Source organism: Carassius gibelio, chromosome B7 (genome assembly GCF_023724105.1).
Source record: "Carassius gibelio isolate Cgi1373 ecotype wild population from Czech Republic chromosome B7, carGib1.2-hapl.c, whole genome shotgun sequence".
In the NCBI taxonomy this organism is placed as follows: domain Eukaryota; kingdom Metazoa; phylum Chordata; class Actinopteri; order Cypriniformes; family Cyprinidae; genus Carassius; species Carassius gibelio.
Window position 1 is genome coordinate 30,721,386 of NC_068402.1, and position 26,978 is coordinate 30,748,363.

The window sequence follows — 26,978 nt, forward strand, 5'->3', positions numbered from 1 at the left end:
AGCACACTATCTGTTCTACTACTATGGGTCTGCTGGCTTCCATGAGGGAATGACTGTCATTGGCTGCCGCTGCTTAGTGATGAAGAAGCATGGTCACATGAGCTGTATGCTGGAGTGGGACTCCAGATATTAGAGACAGCGAGCTCTCTGCAAGCAGTGACCCATTTTCACAACAGCCTCTACGCACACATATACACAGACGCAAAATCCACACTCAAAAACAAAAACCCTTAACAAAAGCAGAGGCAGGCAGGGCCCAGGCATGCAATAAGCCCTGCTCTTAATGCACACATACCAGAGCTGAGCCGTCCACCTGCCTGTTGGTACTAGTAGGGGCGCCAACAAACTCAAAGGCATCACATTCACAAATAAAAGCTACATGTTCAAACATACTCTATTTAACCCAAGTGAGAAACACCAGCTCAAAGTGCCTAGTCACTATTCTCAAACTGTCGAAAATGAAGAATATCTAAAGAAAACACCCCACTGCTGCCAGAGTCAGACAGTTGCAGACTCAGTAATGCTTCCTCAGTGTTTCATTATCCAACTGTCGCACCAAAAACGCAGAACTAGCCACTAACAAACAAATATTCATCACTAGCTGCAACAGAAAGAAAGAAGGGAATTACCGATTCCATGGCCGTCTTCAGATGGGAAAGGATAAAATCCAGCTAAAAATGCTGAAGATGTGCCTGTGAAGTCCAAGGAATCCTGCAAAAGCAAAATGAAAGACAGATTAGTCTCCCGAATACTGATAGTTCACCTTTTAAATTGAACAGAGTCATTTCCTCAATGCAATGCGATTAATTTTACTGTATTGCTTTATTTCAGCACACGGAACGTGAAAAACAGCAGAGAATTCATCCATTGTGGCTTTTGCTCAGAGGTCCATTTATTAGCAATGGGTTTATCACAATTTCAGGGACAGTTGGTGTGCTGGGATATGATAGGCACATTCCTATGTCGCTGTCACCCAATCCCACAAGCTCCTTTGAAACGGTTTCATCATGACAACAGCTGCAACGAGAGCAGTATTCAAGGCTTGATAGTAGGCCTGCAGCTCTTGATAATTTTAGTAATCGAGGATTCTACAGATTATTCCATCATATCGAAAATTATACCCTTTATGCATTTAACTGCCAAATAGTATTCAAAATGCAAATACAAATATATCAATAAAAAATAATTTAAAATATATATAAAACATAATAATAATTATAAAAAAGTACAGGAATATATTTCACACTATTTTAAAAAAAGTAGAGAGTACAAATTAAAACAAAGCATAACTCAAAATAGTAGTAATAAAAATAATACCCAACATTGCATTCACGTCATGAAGCTTAACTTTCAAGTAGGGATGTCAACGATTAATCGATGATCGATTAATTGTCGATAAGAGATGCAATCGATTAAGGCTATCGATGGTCGGTTAAACGATTCAATGTTGGGCTGCGTGCGGCTCATGCGCACTCAACACGTGCGAGCGGCTGTGAGTGACGGTGACGATATATAAAAGCATCATCATTCATTCACAATGTACAAATTAAGCTTTTAATGTGATTTAAACTTTAAAGTACATTAAAATAGAAACAACATAAAATTTATTCAACATTAAATGCAATAGAAATGTAGTTACTAATCATTTCATCAGATAACTGTTTTATATCGTGCGCTTTGCAGGGCTGCGGGACACAGTGACAGGACAGGTAGTCTATTCATTCCTACAACTTGTTAATTCATTCCTACGAATTATTAATGTGGCAATTGTCCATGTTTCATTAATTTTGTTCCCTAAATAACCCATGATTTAAGTGAAATAAGGGAACAAATTAATAAATCGAACTAATTCTTAATTCATGAAATCTTTAATTTCCCTTCCCATGTTTACCACAGTAAGAGATGCGAAAACAGTTATTAAAAGCGAAAGATAATAAAATAAACCTGGGTAATTAGAGGGCTAGACTATGAAGATTTAGGAAAAGAAACAATGCCTAAATATACTGAATTTGTGCAAATTCGTGACCAACCGGCAAACCAGAACAAAGCCGCGTAAATGAAGACTATGGGGTCCAAAAGCATGGTCGCGATCTAACATTTTCCAGTTAACCTATTATTCCTCTAATAAACAAAGCTTTTATACCACACTTGTCATAATCAGATCTTATAATTTCTAAATAAATAATTGCTGGATTCAAAACAGCGATTAATAGGCGCTGTGACCGACACATTCCTGGAGCATTCACTGCTGTCACTAAACGGTGACGCCGAGCATCGTTCACAAGTTTCTGCATGGACCTGACTAGGGCACAGGTTCTAAGCCCTGGGACAAAATGGGATGCTTTAAGGAAAATTTATAGCCTACTAAGTAATAGGCCCAACATAAAAATAACAATATGTTTTCATGTTACACTGGTCAGTTTAAATAGACCGTAGTATACCGGTCCACTCTGCTGTTATGCCAAGGACGTTTTTGCTCATATGAAGAGGATCATCTTTTCCGTCTATATGCGAATGCGTGTTAAGTACAAGCCTAGTTTACATTAGTCATTACAAGTCACATAATAGTTTAACATTCAAATACATTGCGAATATGGAAACATTTCGATTTGTGCCAAATGAGACATGAGCAATAACCTCCAAATAAATCTAGCCAAAGCCGCGCTCGCTCATCCTCGTCTGCACGCATGCACTGTCACGATCTAATGCGCTGTATGCTGGATTTTTAAAAATCTGCATTTTCTAGGACAGAATCCAGCAGGATCAAATTAATGTGAGCAACTGTGTTTTGGTGCAGCAGCGCCGATGTAGTTCACTTAATGTGCAGCGCAGTCACACGCGCTCCACATTTCGGATAATTTTATTTTAAATACAATAATGTCAGTTGAAAACATTGCAATTGTGCTTTAAAATACAACAACGAGCACCACAAAACCATTTAAAGAGGCGCGTTCAGCGTTCTCCGTGCGGGATTGGAAACTGTCAACAAAGTAAAATGACCTCAAAAGTATGGCGCGCTCTCTTCATTTTATCAAATGATCATAATCGCATCTATTCATTTTATAATCCTGCTACTAGCATTTTATTCAGACTAAAACCTCTTTAGTTCAAGTGAGAAAGCGTTTTGGGTGTGTGTGTGGCTTTTGCACATCCTGTCATACCGCTGACTGCGTGCCTGCAATAGATGCATTTTGCAGTATTATGGTTAACGATTAATCGATTAATTGATCGTTAATTTAAACGACGATCGATCATGGAAATAATCGAAATTTGACATCCCTACTTTCAAGTTTCAGCCTAACTAAAGCTCAAGTATGACATAAGCCTCTACTGTCTTCTTGGAAGGCTTTGTGGCTTTTGTAAGAGGCAGAAGTCAGTGGAAAGGAAGGTAACCTGGAACAAGAGAACAAGAGTTCATACACAATTTCTGAACAAATTGTTCTGCAACATGAAATTAGAGTTATTTGGAGAATAAACCCTCTTAAATGTCCCTTTACGTATTGGGACGTGCATTTAAAATTAGTTTTTGATATCCTTTATATTTTGTGTGCTGGTCAGTTCACAGCAGTGATAGAAATGAATCTGTTCCAATAAGTTTACATAGATTTTTAAATGTTATGCACACTTTTACCTTTATAAAGCCTTTTTTTTTCTAAAAAAAAGTGCCCATCATCTTTTGAGTGAAATTCTTAGATTTAATCAGTCAATTATAACAACACATTTGGGCTGTTACCAAGCAAATGATATCAGTATCTTCAAAATTAATCTTTGCAATACAGAGGAAATACAGAAGCTGCATCTGAAGAGGCATTTAAATGTAGGCCTATTTACACTATTTAATTCAGCTCAAGAATGCATTTAACCTTCAGTTACAAATGCATATATAATATTTTGTTATTTTAAACATAAAACTTTGATTACTGATATTTACGATTATTTTAAAAACAAAAAGATTGTAGGTGGGTGCAAGTCACTGTTCAAACAGTGAGTTACTGCGATTGATTCATTCAGGAACGAAACACCTCATGTTGTAGCCTGGTAATACCAGACTCTGCTACTTCACTTTGCTTCGTAGTCAGATTCTGGAATGGCATAATAGAGAAGTGTTTTCTCTCTCGCTAGGGGGCGCTTGTCTGAAGTTTAAAATCATTGGTTACCCGTAAGCCAATCAGATACGTTTAGTTATGACGTATGTTATGCGCCTGTACAGCCGCATCGAAGCACAGGCATCATGCATCGAACTCAAATCTATGATTGAAATTCCACTGTAAACCTGTTGTTCAACACTCTTCTTGTTCTGGCTTCAGTTTGAAAAAGAGTTGAATGTTCTCCATAACAGAGCGAATTGCATCCCGTGTCTCGTTTCCCATTTCCGCGGTCGTTTCGGTTTTCGATTTCTCTAAACTACAATGTAAAACTCGGCGCTTAGCATCTACGTCACGGCTCTCAGCCCGCCCTCTGTTCGTTGATTGGCCCGGCTGTTTCCAGACCGGTGGCAAACAGAAAGCTCTTACGCTGTATCAGACTGAGTACAGAAGCGAAATTAAATTGAGCGGAAACAGGAAGTCTGACGTAGTCAGGCTACTCATGTTGCTCCGAGACGCAAAAAAAACACTGTGGCTGTGTTTGGAAATATTTCTTGTTGGCAAAATAAAGCAAAAATAGGCTATAGGCCTATAGTGTCTAAAATGTAAGTCTCTTAATATTAACTTGTTTATTGACTGGATGCATGAAATCAGCATCACATTTGAAATCATGCTGATTTTAGAGATGAAAACTGGCACGCTTTCTTTCTGTGATATTTTTATGCACAATAGGACTTAGTCTTTCACAAAACATAGCTAACAGAGGGATATCATAACTAGTCAACATATTGATTTATGGTCTTAAATTTGTTTTCAGAGTTTTTTATTTTTATACAGTCTATGGTCCAGCGTTTATTGGTTTGTGCGTCAGTAATAATGGTCCGTGGTGAAACATGTTGTTTCATGTGTAGTTACAGTAACAAAGTCTCGAGGCAAATAATTTGCCTCAATCGATTTTTTGTAATCAAGTTACTCAAGGTATTTGAGGTATCGTTTCAGCCTTGCTTGATAGCAATGTCTACTCTACCCTTACTAGGGCAGGGAGATCTGACAAAAAATAAAATCCAGAATTATTTTTCGGAATGTTGACAGTTTCAAGATAATGTAACAAACAATTTCAAGAACAAAAGAATGAAATATGAAAGTTACTGCACAAACTTGTAGCAAACCATATGTTCAGAAATATCATCAAATAATGATAAATATTTATATTACGTAGACATTCAGTTTTACATTCAAGTTCAACAAAAAAAAGTCAAGGCAATTCAAATATAAAATAACTGAAAGTTTAACGCCAGTAGTAGTAACAGCACCTTTCAGACCTTCACCTTCATGCAAATATAAAATCAAACATACAATAGTAAATCTTTACAGGTTTATACATTTTACTGCACTGGTTTTCCATTGTGCTTCTAAATAAATATGCACTTAACGGATGTGTTTGACCACTGCACTCATGTCTTGCATCTTTTGTAGTTTCTCACGTGACACAGCAGTCTGAAAACCGTGTGCTCAAGTTAAAACAAACAAACAAAAGTTCTGACTGCATTTCATAACATTGCTATTTTTTTTTGTTTTTCAACAAAACGGCATTGTGTGTGAACTTTCAACAGTATGTTGTGGGCCATCATAGAGTATGTGCTGGCCCACATTTGAGTGGTTAATCAGATATGCTGTCATGTTGTATGCTGTAGAATAAAATGTAAAACTATTCTGAGCTTGTGTTATCAACAGACCTCATTCCAGGCATTTAACCAAAAACCCATTAAAAAAAAAATTACATTCACTTCGAGACAATAAAACCCTAGGTGCTAAAATGCTTACGCTTTCCTTTGCTTTGGCCTACAAATATACATATTCCCTGCAGCACTCTAAACCCTAAATCTACCATTCTGCCAAAAACAACAGGTAAAAAGAAAGATTTATAACATCAAACATAATATATACGGGTCATAAAATAAATGAGAAAACTCACGAGACCCCCTTGAAGGGTTATTTCACATATTTCATCAACTGGCAGGCAAAAAAAAGCAAATTAAATCATCAGGGGTTAAAGCAAAAAAAAAATCCTGAGCCTGAACTTTTTTCCGGGGGCGGGGCAACAAATACAAAGTATGCAATTACTGTGACAACTTTAACATTTGAAAGGATACTATGGCAAAGTTATTGCTTTATTCAAACTGATTTTCTTTTTCATTAATATATGATTGACCTGCAGAATGAAAGCTGTATCATACACTTGGAAAATTATGAGCTACATCATCGCTTATCGACACTAGCTGTGTGACAATACATTTAGCTTATGAGATGAGAAAGTACAGATACTTGGTTCACTAGAATGTGACTATTTTAATACTGTTTTTAATAAAATGTTTGTCTATTACAAAAAGTAAAACAATGCAGTTGTATTTAGGAATATTTTAACTAATCTAGGGCTGTAATTCTACTGTATTCTACTGATTCTTTTAACAACTGAGTAATGGTGCCGGAGAACTTTAAGCCCTGGATCACTTTGAAAAACATGTAGCACACCACTTCAACAATCTAAACAATTAGAAATATCATTTCTGTCTGTAGCATAAATATGGCAAAACACGTTATGCATTTTCTGAAAAAGATACTACCCTCCGGTCACTGTAAGAATAGAAGAGTCCACATCAAGGGCAGTCCTCACTCAGACTGGGTGTCTGGGAGGATCAGAACTCTGCGGATTCTCCCAGCAGGAATGTGCCAGATTGGATTAATCCTGAGTGGAGAGAACTTCCTCTTAATGGGGCTTCAAAATGAAACCGTAATCTTACCAAGAAAATCCTCAGAATACAGAGGCAAAAGAGTAGCTCGGCTCCCCGCTCATACACGCATCAACAATCCATTGTTAAACGCACCGGAATTTCCAGCTTGAAAGACCACCAGGTTAAGAGATGATATGCCGAACAAGTCATTTAGAACTTTTAAAAACTTGAAATGACAAAGAAAAAAAGTCACTCAACTTAAATGTTTGTATAAACCAGTTTGAGATCAGGTAGAAAAGTAGTTATTTATATTTTAAGCTTCCCAGACCAGTTTAGCGTGAATGTATGGGTGTGCAATATATCGTCTGTTATAATTAGTGGTGCTTCCGGAGGTAAAGCATCACTATTATTATCTCACATACTTATTCTACTTCTAGATCCATACAAATTTCGGTGCGTAACTTGTCCCGTAGTTTTTGTCACACACCAATGAAACAGGCGTGAAATCATGCGGCCTAATCAGGAATGGTGTTGGAGCTGAATATCATATACAAAAATCAACAAGTTACATAAAATCAGGACTTCTTTAGAGCTGTTTATAGCTGCAAAATAGAACTGCATGATTCTGGATAAATTGAGGGTACTCCCCTACAATTAAGACTCAACTTGGGGCAACCAGTAATACAGATTAGGGAGTAAAAAAAGGTATATATCCGCCAAGATTCTTTATGTGTAGGCTATATTATTGTACAGTATAGTCAACAGTTTGGACAGTTCCCGTTCCTGTGTTCAAACTTTTGAATAAAGAGTTGTTTTTATGCATTCAAATAATTAGCCATGCTACAAAACAGCATTTGTTAACAATAAAACATCATGCTCTGTGAAACTAGCTTGAAATACTCAAATTACACAACGATCTACACCAATCACACCAACCAGTTAATATAGAAATATAGGTGACCTCTCTTAAAAATAAAAACATTAAACCAATACACACACACACAAAGATATACACACATACATATAGACAAAAAATTAAATACAAAATATTACATTGTTAAATATATACAATCTGCAGTTGGCCTACATACATACATACATACATAGAATAAATTCTTGAAATATATTTGATTTAGTTTACAGATAAATGGGGGGCTGAGCTGAGCTTATACAGTGATGCATTATTAAAATAACACAGTAAGTGTCTAAAGTTGATTCTGCTGGTATAAGAAAACAGTTGAAGTGATCACACTTATTCAAATAAAATACAGTGAACCAAAGATCAGCGTGCCCCCCTCTGTGTCACCGTTGGAACCAAAGTACAAAACCTATTCGCTTGTTAAGTCTGATGTCACATAGCAGCGCTTCCGTGTCCAAACGCTCTATTAGTTACCACGAGAAAACAACAAAAGGTGCTAATATAAACTCACAATGTGACAGAATACTAGCGAAAAAGTTATCATCTTAACCTTTAACTCCATACCAAAGTCCCAGATAGGCAGACAATGAAAATATAAATATTAAAAAAATATATATAAAAATTATTTGTGTTTGGGACGCTGTGAGCATGGAGACTGTAGTGTATACCGTAAGTTTGAAAGCATTTAGCTTAAATGATTAATATGAATAAACAGTGCTCATAAACGGCTGCTGAGGTCGTATTCTCAAGTGAAGCGAGTTGAGGCTTGGACCCGGAAACAGCGCTTCTTACGTCATCACTTAACAACCGAATAATTTACATAATAAATAATAGTTTAGCATTCAGATACATTGCATTGGAATATGGAAATATGGAAATATTACGGAATATTTGGATTTGTACCGAATGTGGAGGTAGGATACACGAGCACAAAGCTCCATTTCGCAAACAGTTGAGTGCACAAGCCTTTTTACATAAAAGAAACGACAACGGAATTTATAAATAATAATAATAAAATGTATATATTTTTTATACATTTATCTTCAGGTGTTTGTGTTGTTTAAAGAGCAAAACACTATATGGAAGTTCTTTCAAAACAGTAAAGATGTAACAGAATGAAAATTCCTTATTACGATTATAGTAATCAAAATGATTAGGGTTATCAGTATTATCATGGAAATGTTAAAATGTGCTGAAAAGGTTAAAAAACTACTGGCACATGAATTGTTTTGTCAAATATTATATTTAAAATCAACAAACAACAAATAAAATGACATTGTTTGCCTAAACACTAAAACAATAACATGATGTCTGGATTTTAAATGACAACGTGACTGACAAGTTCTCTGTTCTCATGACTGACAAGGCAATTGAATACTGTTTTAATGATAATTAAAATATGAAGCGATAATAAAGAACTGTGGGGAATTTAATCATGACTTATCATCAAACCGGTAATTGGTACCAAAGAGCCCTTCTTATTTTAAGTTCTCACACTATAAAAAAAAAAAAATTATTAAATAAAATCATAATTTGGGTTTTTCCATCTTTTTCTGACCTCTACAATCACACTAAGATTTACTTGCTGCTGGGCTTTTAAGAGTGTGTAAACACTGAACTGAAAAACAGCAATTTTCTCCATTTATTCACAAGCTGCCGGTTTAAAGTTGGGTCAAATATAGCATGTGCTGCTCCATCCTTCACTAACAGTTTCTTTGCAAAGCCTGAATTAGTCTAATAACAGGTTCATAAAACACTCAAATGTGGCAACAAAGTTACACTGATAAAAAAAAACATTAGGTCTTTCCTGCTTAGCTCAACTCTGGGTAACTGTCATTCTAAATCCCGCTGCTTAGTTTAAGCTGGGGAGGAAGTATGGGGTTACAGTAGGTTTCATAGTATATCAATTCCATATTTCAAATGATCAAGATAAATTTGATTTAACCAGTTAACCTGCACCCCCATTTTGGGATTCACCTCTGAAAATTACAATCCAGCAATCCAGAAAAGTAATGGGTTGAAACTTGAAAGTCACGTCTCATGAGTTTCTATTTCAAATCTGAAGAAGATAACATGAAAAATTTGATTCCTGCAACCATTTTTCTGAGAGTATGTCTAGAAAAAAAACTTTCACTTAACATTAGTTCCCACTTAGAGCAGTGCAATAAATCAAATGCGATTCTCATGCACATCTCATCAGTAAAGCCACTCCTGTGATTAGTAGTAAATCTCCAGCACATGCATTCAGATGGAGTAGCATTTACTACACAGTGCCATAGTTCAATGAAAAAGATACAAAAAAAAAATTTCCACTTCCAATTATGAAAACCGATTTTGTGTAGCTTGTCAGTGTTACTACTCCCACTACTTCTTACTACTAATCACAAGAGTGGCTTTACTGATGAGATGTGCATGAAAATCGCATTTGATTTTTTTGCACAGCCCTACTTCCCAATACAGTTGATTCAAGAAGTACTACATATACATATTTCATCATTTGAGATGATGTAATAAGAGATGGGGTGGGGTGTAAAATATAACTCAGGCATGTTCTCAATGGGTTTCGTGACATTCAACTACACAGAGTGAGGCAGAGAGAGAGAAACGAGAGAAACCACTGTTAAATATGAGGTGGTCTAGTCCATTAGTAGTTCTGATGGAAATGGCTGGCATAGGGCCTCAAATCACATCTGAGAAGATAAACACATGGAAACATGTCTGCCAACATGCTCTCGACAGCAATCAAACTTGAGATCACCAAAACCATTCCCACATGCTATGGAGTCAGCGGCTGTACAGAGAATGCATTTCTTGCACTCAAAGCTGCAATGCATGTGTGTTAGGGCTGAGCTATATATATATATATATATATATATATATATATATATTAGGGGTGTAACGGTTCACAAAATTCACGGTTCGGTTCGATACGATACACTGATGTCACGGTTCGGTTCGGTTCGGTACGTTTTAGATACAGCAAAATGTAAAAACATCTAAACTTTTCAGAATGCCGCAAGCGCACCGCGGGTCATGTGACAAGAACCAACCAATCAGCTTCATCCTTTCCCGTAACAACGTTGAGAGCTCAGCCAAGATGAAGGAACAGCTGATCATAGTTGTATATGGATTGCAATTTTGAAATAAATTCAGTAGCAGAGCTACTGCAAGCGATTTTTAGAGCTGCAAATCCATTTATCCTTCGCTGAAATTTCCGCGTCTCATGGAGAGAGCACGTCATTGTTGCTTAGCAAAGACAGACGCCTCAGGAGAAAGACGCGCTTAGCGTTTTCCATGCGTTTTTAGGCACGATATGTGAACGGCCCCTAAGGCGCTCGCTCACTCAGCACGCGCTGAAGGCTCGTTGCAAAATGTCTAATGCATTTAACAGACCAGAAATATAAGATCCTAAAATAACCAACAGGTCTGGTGTTTGGGTTGGATTCCCTGTAAGCTATAGTTTCTAAATGCTGCAGGGATAGTTTGCTGCGTGCATGTTTCTCCTTTTTTTCGTCTTTTCCCAGATAGTACTGACGCATATATCCCAGATATTCTCGCTGGTGTTTTTTTTTTTTTTTTTTTTGTAATCCCGCTGGTGTACCCTGTCATGTTGCAGATGCGACATACCGTTGTTTATTTATCCACCACTCTCTTGCCATCACCATTATAGCTTAAAGGGAATCCAAAGTGCACCCAAACACCAGACCTGTTGGTTATTGGAGGATCTTCTCATTTCTAGTCTGTTAAACGCATTGGCTATTTTGCAACGAGCCTTCAGCGCGTACTGAGTGAGCGAGCGCCTGCTGAGTAGCCTAACATAAACATATAAGATGGTGTTTTTTTCTTCTTCGGGAGTGTCAGGGGCGTTGCCTGTTACGTTGTTTGGGTTATTGGGCTACCTTGTTGAACGCATATCATTATATTTCTTTCTCTCTCTTTTTTTTTTTTTTCAAATATAATTAATTACTCCAACGAACCGTTCGGTATACATAATGCGTACCGCGTACCGAACCGAAAGCGTCGTACGAATACGCGTATCGTTACACCCCTAATATATATATATATATATATATATATATATATATATATATATATATATATATATATATTGTGACGAGTCAGCTGCCTCCTCCCTGATTGTCACCGGCACCCCGTCCTAAATCGCCGCCCTTCACCAGGCTCCCGACTGGAGTGGGTGTGTGAGAGGAGGGGCGCTGGACGAGTCAGGGCTGGCGGCGTGTGATGGGGCACACCTGAAGGAAGTGGAGCCTCATTACCGCCGCTGTTTAAAAGCCCAACGCGCCTCTCCTCAGGAGACCGGTCTCTTCCCCGTGCATGCACACTGGTGTCCTCGTGGGTCCAGGAAGGGTGCGTTGAGGGACTCCCGCGCCACCAAGACGTGAGCTGCCGGACCCGCGATCCGGATGGGAACCGCACCCGTATACACGGCCGACGGGCCAGGATGCCGGGCCGTCCATCCCCTACCAGCGCCGCGGCCAACGAGAGAGACGCGGCCGCTAGGAGAAGCCGCCGCCCCTCGCGCCCCGGACCAAGGAGGGGAGCGCGTGCGGCCGCCGGACTCCGCCCCTTGCCTGGACCCTTCCTTGATGAACACTGCCCGACCCACACAAACCCCGCAGCACAACGAGGACACCAGATCCCCTGTTATTTTGGACACTTTCCCCCTTTGGCCACTTTTATTCCCTTTGTTTTATTATTTCTGTTAATAAAAGCCTCTCCGAGGCCTGACGCCACGCCCACTGTGTCTGTCTTGTGCTCCTCCCGTGACAATATATATATATATATATATATATTTATATTTGAGCTGCACGATTAATCGTTAAAAGATCGCGATCTCGATTCAGACACCCTCTCGATCTCATTTCTAAAAGACAACGATTCCCCGAGTCTGTTAAACCTTTGACAAAGTCTTACCGGATCATTCAAATCCGTGCGCGCATTGCCGCTGACACAGAGAGAGCTCTTACCATGTTTGGTTAAGAAACATCTTCACAAACAGTCTTTTCAACTACACAGTATTATATCTGTCTTACAGTCATTTATATTATCACAGAAATACTGATAAAGTTTATAGTTTAAATATAAACATTGATGTCTATATGGCAGCGATCAAAATATAACAAATCCCCTTTTGAAAGTACTGCGCTTTAAATAACGTTTGTGTCGATTGCATTGTTTCACCAATAGGTGGCGACAAGTGTCTTAATTTATTTGTCAATGAATTAATTTTTCATTCAAGAGAATCGTTCAAAAACGCTGATTCATCCAGAAATGAAACAAGTGTAGTAGGTTTATGAGTGAGTCGTTGAATCAGTTATCTAAACAACATTTTCATCATTCTAATATTAAAAAAACTGGGGTTTTAAATATATTATATATACACTACCAGTCAAAAGTTTTTGAACCATAAGATGTGTAATGTTTTTTTAAAGTCTCTTTCTGCTCACCAAACTATATTTATCTGATCCAAAGTACAGCAAAAACAGTAAAGTTTTGAAATATTTACCATTTAAAATAACTGCTTTCACTTGAATGTATTTTAAAATGTAATTTATTTCTGTGGTGTGCAGCTGTATTTAGAATCCTTGCAAAATAAAATAATTAATTTATATACTTGTGATAATGATAATGTTAATAGTAATAATAATAATAAAGAATCGTAGGAGAATCGTGATCTCTATATGAGATCAAAAAATCGTGATTCTCAATATATCCAGAATCGTGCAGCCCTAATATATATATAACAAAATAAAATAAAATAATAAATCGATATTTTTTAAAAAAATGTTTGCATTTGCTTTTAATTAATAAAAAACATGATTTTCTTTACCCCTATTAAAAAAATAAATAAATAAATAATTTAGATAGAACAGCTATTGTTATAACGTAAATACAAAATGTTTAGTGCACATTTAAGCAGTTGAAAAAAATCTAGACCAAGTGATCACTTATTGCTTATTAAATGATGTAAATGTAACTGAAGAAGTGCAAAACAAGTACAGAAAGTGCATACTGTCAACTTTTAAGTGCAATTCACAATTTAAACTGTGCAACTGGGGGAAATAATTAAACTGGGATAATGCATGTAGATTTGTGCAGCTTGTTAGTTAAAAATGGCTCTGTGTAGTAAACGCTGTTCTATGTGAAATCAAGCACTTGATAAAATTTGTCGCTGATTAGAAAACCGGCTTTACAGACAAGATGCGCATTAATTATTGGCCAATATTTATTGTGCACCCCTAAACTTCAGGGATCTTATCTATGCATAATCAGCTTGTAACACTCCAAAGAGAAAGGAAAACTTGAAATCGCATCATATGGCCCCCCCTTTAAAGCTCTTTAAACACAAACATCTCATTGCAAACATCAAATTCTGATGGTACAGACATCAGCATTTAGCTTTTGTTTTTGAATTGGGTTGAAACTACAGAGAACTGGCCTTAAATGAAAAGATTAACTGTAACCATGTGAAATTAAAGGCAATAACTGCATAGTTCTACAGTCCAAACACCACAATCAACAAGATGTTTCTTAATCAGCATTCAGTATTTTAGTTTTTAAATTTGGTTTTAAATTTAAAACAAGGTCTTTACCAGTGAGACTAAATAAAAGTATGCTATATAAAATTATTCCAAAAAGTTAAAACCTAATAATGTTGGTGCGAATAAAACAAAGATGCAAAGTGTTTCATTCATCCAATAAAAAAAAAGGTGATTCACATCTATATTTTTTTACTTGAGCCAATGAAAAATAAATAACTATTTTCTCAAGTTAAAAAAATATAGATGTGAATCATTACCCCAATTTTTTTTTTTAATTGGATGAATAAAACTTTTTCGGTGTGCTACAGCAGGTGATTTTAAAATCAAATCCAGTCTATATAATTTTAAGGTAAAATAAAAATAATCAACCTATACAGAACTAACATTAACTTCTGGCTTTTCAAATATATATATATGCAAGTTCTACTTTACAAAAGAAAAAAGAAAAAAAAATCAGTTTTGTCACAGTTTAGTCGGTTTAATTTCTCATCCAACACAGGAGAAGTTGAGCTGAACATCCTTTGCGGTCTCCGCTTGCGCAGGCGCGGACAGGTACAGATACGCTCGTGCAGCTTCAGTGAGCAGGAAAGGGACTCTTATTTTGTGCAGTCGGTAGTTTGCTTCATGCTACCGGTGCATCAGACGTGTAGCTCTGCACTTCCAGTGCTGATCGGCTGCCCGTGTCCTACGCACAGATTTCAAAATACTTCCACACAAATGACATCGCGAATGATTACAATGTAGTATGTGCACACGGGCGCACTTCCATAGAAATCGGTCGAAAAAGACCAAAAACCAGCCAAATGCCGATCGCGTATTTTAAGCAAAAACCAGCCAGTTCTGATTTATGGCCGGTCAACCGGTGCATCTCTATTAATAATAACAATGCATCCACATCTTTTGTTTTAGTCTTAAAAAGTGAAAGGTGTGTAGTTGTAAGAAAAACAGTGACAACAATATCGAAAATTTTAAGTGAAAGCACCCAGAGCCTGGCTTATAACAGCAAAATAGAAACTCCTGTTCACAAAATTCAAATCACAAATAATACTACTGTTGATAAAGAACGGGTTTAGTATTAACCATTTTCGTTTCCATAGAACTATAAACTATCATAAAAGTTCATTAGCATGCATTGAACATTGTAGAGCAAAAAAATAAAAAATAAAATAATAATAATAATATTGCGACCAAATCATGTGCTTAATGCGACCAGCTGAGAAAGTTACAAAAGAGCAGCCAGTGGGAAGAATGAGACTGGAGCCCTGGATTATCATTAACGTTTTGATTCAATTCGATATCGCGATGCATCTCAATTATCAAATGCATTTTTTAACATTTCCATTCAAATACATAAGCAGGTTTCTTTTAAAAATAATTATGTTAATTAATAATTAATTTTTGTTAAGAATTAAAAGAAAATATAGCTTAAAAACATACAAGCAAGTATGATGTTATGAAGGGGGGAAAAGACAATTACAAGTGGGGAAAAAAAGCACCTTCAGTATCTGGGAGGGCTTCAAGTATAGAAAGTTTAGAGAATCATAGTTATGGGCTTTCTTTTTTTTGCATTGTTGCCATTTGATTATTACTGATGAAATCATAGACACTGGCAGATTTCATAGACCCTAATCACACTAATGCACAGATCTATTTCCACATATCAGATGTTTTGTCCTGTTCTGACATAACTGACATAATTTCATATCATAAAGTGATGGAAGTAGATGCAAGTGCATTTAACCACAGCCGCGAGCTTTAAGACAAACAAACACAGATCGCACGTCAAAGTCTGTCAGTTTCGTGCATCTGCGTACTGCATTCCAAACGGCAGAAATGAAAAAGACTAAAATAACAGCAAGTGGAAGCACGGTCAAGCAATATGCACGTGTCTCACAGTATATAATCTGTGCAATGAAGCCCATCATGTTTGTCTCTAGCACACACATACTTATGTGCGATATGCAGGAAAAAGTCAAGCTCTGATTTAAAAATAGTGCATTTTTAACATTCGTGTGACTGGCTCATATGCAAATGACATCATAGGGTATAATCGATAATGGACTATATGCAATGATTAATTTCGACACCCTACCTGTAAATAACTGTACTGTATGTGAAAGGAACCATATTAAGGACTCAAACACAGGATTGACAACTGTATTCTGCTGCTGTGTGAACGTGGCCATTGACCTATATGGAGCAATGGGCATTGTGGGATTAAGGAGGCGACGGGTGCTTTAAATGCAAGCCTGGGGGCACAGCCATCCTTTATCCCACCTCTCTTCTGTTTGCAGCCCGTACTCCCTGTGCTGTTCCCCAGGGCATCGGATTACAGGAAGCGCCACCATTTCCACATTTCAGTCAGCTCCATTTATGTGGGAAATCATTATGCGGGAGCTACCCTCCCCCCGCCCTATGCCACAAAGTGCCTCTCTTGTCAGATTACACTGGCTCTCTTATCACACTAAATGTCTGACTGCGGCCATGATGCCCTGTCTGAATTCTGAAGACAAAGCAGAATGCACATAATCGCTGGGGACCTGCGGACAGTAGGGGACACACACAAGATATGAAAAAATAAAAAATAAAAACAAATAGACAAGCATGCTTTGCAAAGCACTAATTCAGGGAAACTGTGAGCTGAAGGGGTGCATGAGGCTTCTCTAGTGTCTCTCATCCGCGTCTGAAACCAGACATTCATAACAATGGTTTGAAGAGATGGAAAGCAGAGTCTGGCATCAAATATCAGCAAAAGCAGTGTATTGTAATGTCTTAGCAAGGTAAATTAAATTCAGCCATCCTATCTGTCCCATGCACCTTCAGAGGGACCTGACACTATATCCTAAGGAGAAAGAGGAAGAGCCAGAAACTCTGAAAAGCCATGTAATACAGTAGCAAAAGCTGATCTCTGCTCCTCTTCGAAGACATCTACATTATTGATCAGCTGGCTTTTGTAGAAACCACTCCATGTCCCATCCAATGGCATTATCTGGCCAATACAACTGGGCCATTAGGTAGGTTAAACTATGGACCACAATACTAGTTACACTTCTATTAAGCTGCTGTAGTAGGATGATAAGCAGTCCTCCTGAGTCTGGCAGCTAGTTTTAAAAATTCATGTGGCTGTATGCACAGAGAATCGAATTAGATTTTTTTTGGTCAAAGTTTCAACATTGGAAAGGTAATATTGGAAACCGTCAGCTTGTCTAAAGTGAATGCAGGGCACAACAAGCAAAAAGTTTTCATGTTATCGTGCATGTAATGTCTGATAAAGCAGCGTTTGCGAGCTGAGCAAAGCTTTGTGTACAGCGTTACCAGGGAAACCTCTGTTTTTCCAACTCTTAGCGCCTCCTGCTGGTGGAGAATGAATCTGCATATATATGCCACCACAAATACAGTTTAAGGCAGTGAGAAACACTATTACTAGGGATGCACGATAATATCGGCACAACATCGGTATCGGCCGATAAAAGCTTAAAATGACCATTATCGGTATCGGCCGATATGAATATTTCTGCCGATGAGCCAAACCGATATTCTCCAAGTGAAATAATTGACCTGTTTTTCAGATGTGAATGTCTGTCTACATTTGTAAAATAATAAATTTATGGTAGAATCAGTACAGAAGAGATACATGGATTTCTCTTCAGTAAAATTAAAGTTTAAATATATTAGTATATATTTGTATATATATCGATATCGGTATCGGCATCGGGCAAAATTATTTAGAAAATATCGGCATATCGAATATCGGCCAAAATCCAATATCGTGCATCCCTAACTATTACTGCAGTTTTATATACCTTATACAGTTTATAAAATAATAGCTTCAAAATCGCAGATGAATCGCCTTCGATAATGAACATGATGGTGGATAAAAGCAGCTCTTTTTTTTTGTTTTTTTACACCAACAATATACTATAGGCATACTGCTTACAGAAATTAGGTGATTTTTCAAACCTGATTTGTTGTTGTGGTAGGCCAGTTTCAAACTGCATATTTGGCACACTGCCTTTCTTGTACTCACTCAATTTAAAGTTCTCCCACACAGCTGAGGTCTTCAGCATGTTTGTCTTCTCTTCTAGATGATATGAATCATGATGCATATGATATTCACTCACAGGCGATTCATATTCAAGCGAATGAGAACCGTTTTGCGGGGGACGCCAGGGGTGCAAAAAAAAGAAAAGAATATTTGAATATCAAAGTTGAAAATCGAATGCCAACCCACCAAACAAATATTCAAATCAAGTATTCTGGTCCAGCCCTACTTAATCACGGGAATTGCTTTAATGACGAGATGCGCATGACAGTCGAATGTGATTAGTTGCACAGCTCTTTATAATAATGAACTTTATTTGTATTTATTTTTTATGCTATTAAAAAATTGGAAATATATATCAAAGGCTGTGCAATTAATTGAAATCGAATCGAAATCGCGATTTGAGATGTTGTGATTTTCTAAATCGCAAAAGCCAGCGATGTGGACGCAATATTACTCTGTTCCAGAGCATATGCATGACTGTCAGCCTTGAGTAACAGTCTTACTAACCAATAGACAGCAGGAGCGAGACAGAGTGGGATTATGGCATCTACAGGGTCAGGTCAATAGTAAGGCAAATTAAACAAAAGAAAAACTTTATGTAACTCAAGCTTTGAAAAGACAGACAACGAACAAAAAAGATAATTTACAAGAGCTGCGCCACAATGCAAATCAAGAGCATCTCTTATTGCATGTTCGCTATTCCCAATTCAGAAGACCGCACACACAGCCTGTGTCTCTGAACGCTTCTCATACTCGCTCCTCTCTTCCACACTCGGCGCGAATGCCGCGTCACGGACGAGTCGCTCACACTTGCCACACTCACGCAGCCTGTTTCGTAACGCACGGTTATATTAACACGCGGTCCTGCACCACAAATCTACATGAGCGCATCTGTGAGTATGGATGAGACTTGACGCACGCGCACAACAATATATATACACAGAACCCTCCCAAAACACAATTGAAAGGATTTTAGGGTTATAATGTGAATGGTGTTGGATAGAACAACAGTAATTCCTATTGCAATAATTTAAAAAACAAAAAGGAATTTTGTAATGGTTTCATGGAATCTTTAAGTTTTTTTTTTTTTGTTTTTTTTTTGCAGGGTAATGATACTTATACTGTGCACATTATTGACAATATTGAGTAAATATTAAAATAAATCGCAATTAGATATTTTCCCCATATCACACAGCCCTAATATATCATGAACTTTCACTAGTATCTACCACAGAAATCCGTAATAAAATATTTTGCCCTTGTTTTCTGTTAAATAACTTATTATAATAATTAACAGTAAATTAGACATAATTGCACGCAATTTACCCAATCCAAACCCTAACCATATAGTCCAGCACATGTTGTTAATTAATATAACGTACTTAATTGTATAACTAGACCATAATAAGGACAATTTTAAATAAAGTGTAGCCCAGAATTTTTGGTTATTATGCAACTCTAATCTCCCAGCCAAACTAACACAAATAATAGCACACAAACAAGTCACTTTGTGTGGCGAAAGCTCATGGAGAGGGGGGATGGGGACGGCCCAACACCAGCAGATTAGTCCATCTGGCACACACATACAGCTCAGCTCTGCTCCAGCCTACACTGCTGCAAACGAGCCAAACTATGAGAAGAGAAATTACAAAACAACAGCCACTGAAGAGGCAAAGAATCAGCGATAATGGACCATGAAGAGTGTATGGATAAAATATGAAATGTGTGAAATGACAAAACTGCAGAAGAGGCGGCTCAGTGAATTGAGAATCTGCACCATTCCTGACACAGTTTCCAGCGCCGTTTCTACAGCACCGCCGAGTTTGGCTCAAACACGCTCGTGTTGTCAAGGCAACCGTTTCTCTGGACCAGAGGAACGAAAAACTCCCACATTCCTAGAAATTTAAATATACGGCCTAATCCTGTGATTTATCTTCGATGCCTATAAAAGTATAACAATGGATTTCTATTAATGACTAATTGTGCAACCTTGCTATAACAGTTAAGCATTTATGAGAAACAAGTGCATGAATCCAACAACATATATCCTGACAAGTGTTACTAGTTCACGTTCTGATTTACTGACACCATGGAAATTGTACACAATGACTGTACATTCTTCCTGTGCAAAGGCAATTCAAGGTCTGAATGTTAAATCAATGTTTCTGCAAGGTTTAGCACTCTATGATAGAACGTAATGAACCAGTAATGTAATGAACCAAGCAAAGCTAATCTCCAAGTTACGCATCTAATAACACCCCTCTTACACAATGAAGTGGGAATGCCATCAAGGATCTTTTTTTTTTGTATACAAAACATTGTGGTCATGTTCAAAAGGCAATCATCAGCTCCATTCCAAAAATCAATAAAAACAGCATATAAAATAATGTATTATAAGGGTTTCCTTGACGCAATAAAAGGCATACAAAAATATTGCATTGAAAGTATGTGAATAATGAAGTATGTTCTAACGCCTTCACAGTAAGGACACAGTTTAGCATCATCCTTTAGCCATGACAATATTCCCATTATCACAGCCTCTCATGCCACACTGCTTCAACCAAACAAAGTAAAGCAGATATCCAATGCCATTACATTATGTTTCAATTTGTCTATTCAAAGAGGAAGATGATTTTAAAATACAAGCCAAAATTACATTGTGCTCACTTGGAGTTAACAATGCTGCCTGTGTAAAGCACTCAATCCATGCACGTTACATAAGCAACAGATGCAAGGATGCTCGTTCAGAACAATAACAGAAAGAGCTAAAGAAATCCCAGAAAACTTACTGCTTCCAAAATATGCAGAGATGGAGATCTGAAGCGTGAGCACATATTATGTTAAACAGCAGAGAGTGGGCTGGGGTTTGTGAAATTCCCCAGACTCTGAAGCTCCGGTCTAAATGCACTTAAGATTCAGGGATGAATGGAACTGCAGAGGCATTGAGTGGTGCAACAACACGGGCACAGCATGCAGACCAGTGACAAAAAAAAAGAGAGGTAGTAAGAGTGTCAGCATAGCCAGAGAGTGGTACATTAGGCACTCAAAGTAGAAGCTCCGAGAACTATTCCACATTTAACCTTGCTACTATTCACAGCTGGTAAAAACAGAAGAAAGGTATAGAAGCTTCTGCAGACATAATCTTCTCACGTCGGCTCTCCTCGATCAACTGGGCCGAGTGAAGGCTCACAGTAATTGGGTCAGAGAGGGGCTTCTGGTCCTATTGCAGATAGTGACGCAGAACTCAGGTCAGGGCCTCAAGGTAATGGGAGTTGATGAGCGGGGCAAACGAAAGGTGTCAGAAGCGTGTGGGCCGGCAGTCACATTTCAGAGGACCACTGTCTTCTGCGTGGCCCTTATGTCACATCCAATCCCCTCCCATCAGACATGCACCACACTACCCACCACCAAACTCCACTTTCCCCTCAGTTTCTCATTTATTCTTCATCGGAAACCTGTCTCTCCAGAAGAGGTGGATATGCATGAATTAAGGCTGGGCAGAATTACAGTCGAGTTAATGCAGGGAAAAACGAGTCTGGCAGTGGAAAGGAGGTTGTGAAAGTGTGTGCGTGTATTATGTGCTTTGAACCAAAGTCTACCTGAAAGGAATGACAACTTCTCTCTATCACAGGTATATATATCATATATATATATATATATATATATATATATATATATATATATATATATATATATATATATATAAAACAAACAAATTGTAGACAGTGTAAATAAGAGATCCATTGTGCAGTGTAAGGAGCTTCATTCATTATAATAGAGGTTTGTGAGATCGCAATGAACTAAGATGAGTGACAGCTTTTAATGATTCTTAAGGGAGATTGTAAATGTGATATTGATTTACTACAAAACTTCATTAAACAAGTTAATATTAAGTGGCTTATTTTGTCTGACTACAACACTATTGCCTTATTTGGCTCTATTTTGTCAATGAAAATAGTATAAAACAAACAACAGATGTGCCGCTGCGCATCTCCATTCAAACACAGCAATTCGTTTATGAATGAAATGCATTTTTAAATGAATCTAGCGAGTCGATTAATTAACTACCCATTCATAAAGACAGTCATGTACTTTATTCCTGAATGAATCAGCTGTTCGAACAAATCAATTAAATTAATTATTCTGTGATAAAATCAGAAACTTGCTTCCACCTGCTGGAAGTTTTAGTTTCATTTTTAAAGTATATTTTCTGTTATTTAAATCATTTAATCTTTTTATGTTCAAAATTTTATATTTAAAACATTAACCTCAACATGAATTTAATTGCACTCATGCGACCTCTGAGCCTCATTAAACGTCTGAAAATAGACATACCAGTCACTTTTGTGTTCTTCTGTGCAATCTTTGTAGAACAAATGTAGTTCTTAAATACTGATTTCATTTAGATTAATAACTTGTTCTATTCAGATTCTACTTGTTTTTATTCTATTGTTTTGATTAGTATTGTTAAAAATATATTTTTTTAATTGACAAATAATGACCATATACTTTTAATAAAGTTAGAAAAATGCCATTACAAAGGTAAAAAACTAAATTCCCTGTAAATCACTTTAAATATTCAAATATCACCGCGTAACGGGAAGATACATTTTTTGACAGAATTTTTTATTATTGATTGGAAGGTGCTCCAAAATTGTTGAAAGTGTTCCTGATTTTTTTTCACAAGCGCTCCTAAATAGAGAAACATATAGCCCTGTAATCCAAAGCTGTTCTTTTGAATGGGCTGTCAATGCTTACGGACTCATAATTTTAGAGAAAGTTTCTACAGGCTAGGGTTGTGCAAATAATCGAATGCAATTATTATGTGCATCTCGCCAGAAAATCTGGTTTCGTGATCAGTAGTTAATCTCCATCACGTGCTTTCAAACGGAGCGCCATTTACTACACAGAGTCATAATTCACTAACAAGCTATGCAATATCGCGTTCATTATCGAAGGGTCATTATACATCAGTGATAATGATTGCGATATTGAGATCAGATTTACTGATGAGAAGTGCATGATAATTGCATTTGATTATTTGCACAGCCCTACTACAAGCAACACAAAAACAGCATTGAGATATACTTTTGTATGGACCAGAGACCCAAGACAAAAATGGAGGTCAAAAGGACATGCCATCATGAAATGTAAATGAGTATTTCACCAGTCCAAATCATTTCAGCAAGTTCAATTATTCACACTGTTTCTCTGACAAACAAACATTATCAGCAAGACTGTAGTGCTGTAAAGCATACTGACAGACTAAAAATGTCCTCGACAGAAAAATCCAAATTAAATATAAAGTAGTACACTTCTCAGAGCAGCCATCACGCCGACTGACAATTCCACCCTGCAGAGGAAAGGGTAATTTTTTTTCTGAATTCATGCATATGTAATCATCAATATGACCCTGGGGCATGTCAACTCCTCATACAGCCACTAAAATTCAAATGAGGACAGGCTCTATTCTACAGAGGGCTTTAAAGAAGAAACATGGTGGAAGCATGAGAAAATGTTGTTGGAATTTTCTTCTCCATATAACGGATTAACTGGACATGAATTCTGAAATGAAGCTGGCTAATATTTCCAAAAAAACACAGTCAATATTAAGGATGCAACAAACTATTTTAATAATCAACTAATCGTTAATTAAATTGGCAATTTACTGGCAGGCTGTGATCAATTACTCAGCTTTTGCAATGAGTTAAAATAATGAGTTAGATTCTATTCTAGAGCGGATTCTTAAAGCTGATTGCTTTAAAGCATTCTTTTTATAAAAGTGATGTGAACTTAGTAAACAAGGATACATTTTCTGCACGGTGTTTGCTTATTTTAAGCAATCTGGCAACCATGCGCACGTGCTCACTCCTCATTGCGGAAGAGCCGCCGCCGATAATCTGAAAACACTAACAAGCTGGAATTGAGCGATCTAATGAAAGCGTCGTTCAGCCGGTCTGTGTTCTGTCGTGAGATCTCAACTATATTGTTTGCATTTGTGATCGCAAAATAAATGCACTTACTCGACCGCTGATGTTTGAATAGAGAAACATAGGCTATGGCCAATTGGAATTACACTGATATGTTTACCAGTTTCCATAATATAGACAGAGAGAATGCAGAAGTCTTTGGTATTCATTTATATATATTTATATATAAGAAATAGCTATGTGCTTCAGCAACTAGCTCCCCATCTAAGAGGGTTTTTAATGTCAGTAGGAACATAGTTTCATTCCACAGAGCTTCTCTTAAAACCGCAGACAGTTGACAGACTTGTGCTCTTAGCTTAAAAACTTGTTAAAAAAATTAAAATAAAATACTTATCCCAGTTGCATAGTATAAATTGTGAATTGAATCCACTAAAAAGTTGACAGAATGCACTTTCTGTACTTAATTTGCACTGCTTCAGTTACATATAGGCCTACATGTATTCATTTAATAAAAAGCAGTAAGTGATCTCTTGGTCTAGATTTTTTTAACTGCTTAAAATAAGCTGTTTAATCTAAATTGTTTTTTTTTTTTTTATGGGCAAAAGAAAATCATGTTTTTTTTTTATTATTTAAATGCAAACATATCAAGATATATATTGAATATCGTAAAGATTTTGACAATATCGAGACATCATTTTTTTTTATATATCGCCCAGCCCTAGTGCTAACCCTGTGACATATGTAAAATTATATTAATGTGCAAATGCTGGAAGATTTCACGACAGAGTTAAAACCTGCTGTGCTGGGGAAATAGAAAGCACATGAACATGAGCAGTTCTGGGCAGCCCCTGTAGAGAAACCACTCTCCCCAACAAAAATATTCCCCAATGCACTGAATTATTCATTATGTAAAATATTCATCATGAAGCAACGGTTGTTGCTTTAAATAGCTTTTGAATTTAGTCAAGCAACTCAAACAGGTAAAAGTGCACTAAAAGTGAAATTAAAGAAATTAAACCACACAAGATACTTGGACAGAAAGTACAGGGGAAGATCCCAAATTATAACTATTCTGTCTTTATCAGTGAACCTTGCAAACTGGGTTAAGTCCTGTGGTGCACCATGCATTGCATTTTTGTAATTGTCAGCACAAACAAATGATTTCTACATTAAAAGATCTTTTGCAAATACTTTGCAACTACCACTAAAAACCACAAAAGCAGCTGAACTAAAATGAAGGCCCATGCACAGTGAAAAAAAATCTCTGCTTCACGCACAGAAGACAAGTGTGCTTCTATTAAAAGCTACAGAGCGATGTGGGAGTTTGGCACTGGAAGAACACGTGGATTCTATTATGGGCAGTGCATTCGACAGTGGCAGCAGTACACAAACACTCTATAGGGCCTGCTGACAAAAAACACAATGCACAGTAGATGTTAAAAGCTAATTCTAATTCTTCCTGTTACCAACTCATTAAAACTTCTTCCAGAAAATGTACCAGTGATTAATAAGAAACAACACAACTTATATCTACTTTCCTAGTCATTAAATATTTTGAAGCTATATGATAGCTTTGTGCTAGAGAAAGTCCAAAAACGTACTCGCTGAAAATGCTTAAATATCATTGGAAACTACAAGCAATAGCCAAGGCAAACAAGTGTGACAAACGCTGTTCATCGTCAGTGACATAAAACCTGGCATGCTGTGTCTTGAGTTGCTTTCAAGGCATTTTTGGAGCTTGAAAATCTGAGTTACTACCCAATTACATGGCTTAAAAACAGCAGCATGGGCAATCTACTAACTAGATCACTGTTTTTGTGTTCCACAGGAATAGGAAAATTTGGGGGTGAACTATTCCTTTAAATGTAAAATGTGGCGTAAATAGCAGCATCAGGCTGAAACTGAGTGTTCAAATCTGAAGCTTACCCAAAAGCTGTTAAAACGGCAGATGGGCACAGCAGCCTGCTGCTATTGAAAAACACTCCCATGTAACCACAAACTGGTTTTGTGTGCTGTTGCACCAGGAAGTCACAAGTATTTGGGTTCAAAACAATCTGTGCAACCCAGCAGCAAAAATGAGAGAAAGGCCCTCAGGGTTTAGGATGACAACCTTACCAAACCTGTCCCAACAAGGAGCAGTGGAAAATCACTCAGCCCTTATAAAACTAACACATGTAGAATTTTTTTTAAAGAATTGTTCCATATACATACTAAATAGCAATGACCTAATCTGGCTAATACATTTTTATATTCCACTCAACAGTGATTGATGTAAAGACCAAGGAGGAGTTGAGCACATATATTTTCACTGCGTGCTGTGTGCCATGACTGTGCCTACACACTAGAATAGTCTGACTGCATGTCTAACAGGAATGGGAGCATGAACTCAATGAGAGCGTGGATAAAATTTAAATATTATATATTAGAATGCAGACCAAAGTAATGCAGATGTGTCAATACTATTCGCTAACACTCACCCATCACTGTGTGCTTTTTGATTAAAAATAACTTTTGGATAGAAAAGTCTCCAGCAGCCTCTTAGGCTATATCATCAGTTGTAGTAGTAGAGCTGGGCGACAATTCGATAATGATAATTATCACGATATACTTTTCCTCGATAAACTGATATTAAGAGTTTGATAAATGTTCTATATAATGTTTATGTGCCAAAAGTGGAACGAAACGTGTAAATCACGACACATGG

General features: G+C 37.2%; 1 protein-coding gene across 1 annotated transcript in view; it reads right to left on the reverse strand.

The window, feature by feature from the left end:
• Window positions 1-26,978, reverse strand: part of ankrd11 (ankyrin repeat domain 11) — a 134,772-nt gene that overhangs the window by 92,512 nt on the left and 15,282 nt on the right. The window contains exon 2 of the mRNA XM_052561301.1: window positions 630-711. The gene's annotated coding sequence lies outside the window, so the exon portion shown is untranslated. The remainder of the gene's footprint in view (window positions 1-629; window positions 712-26,978) is intronic.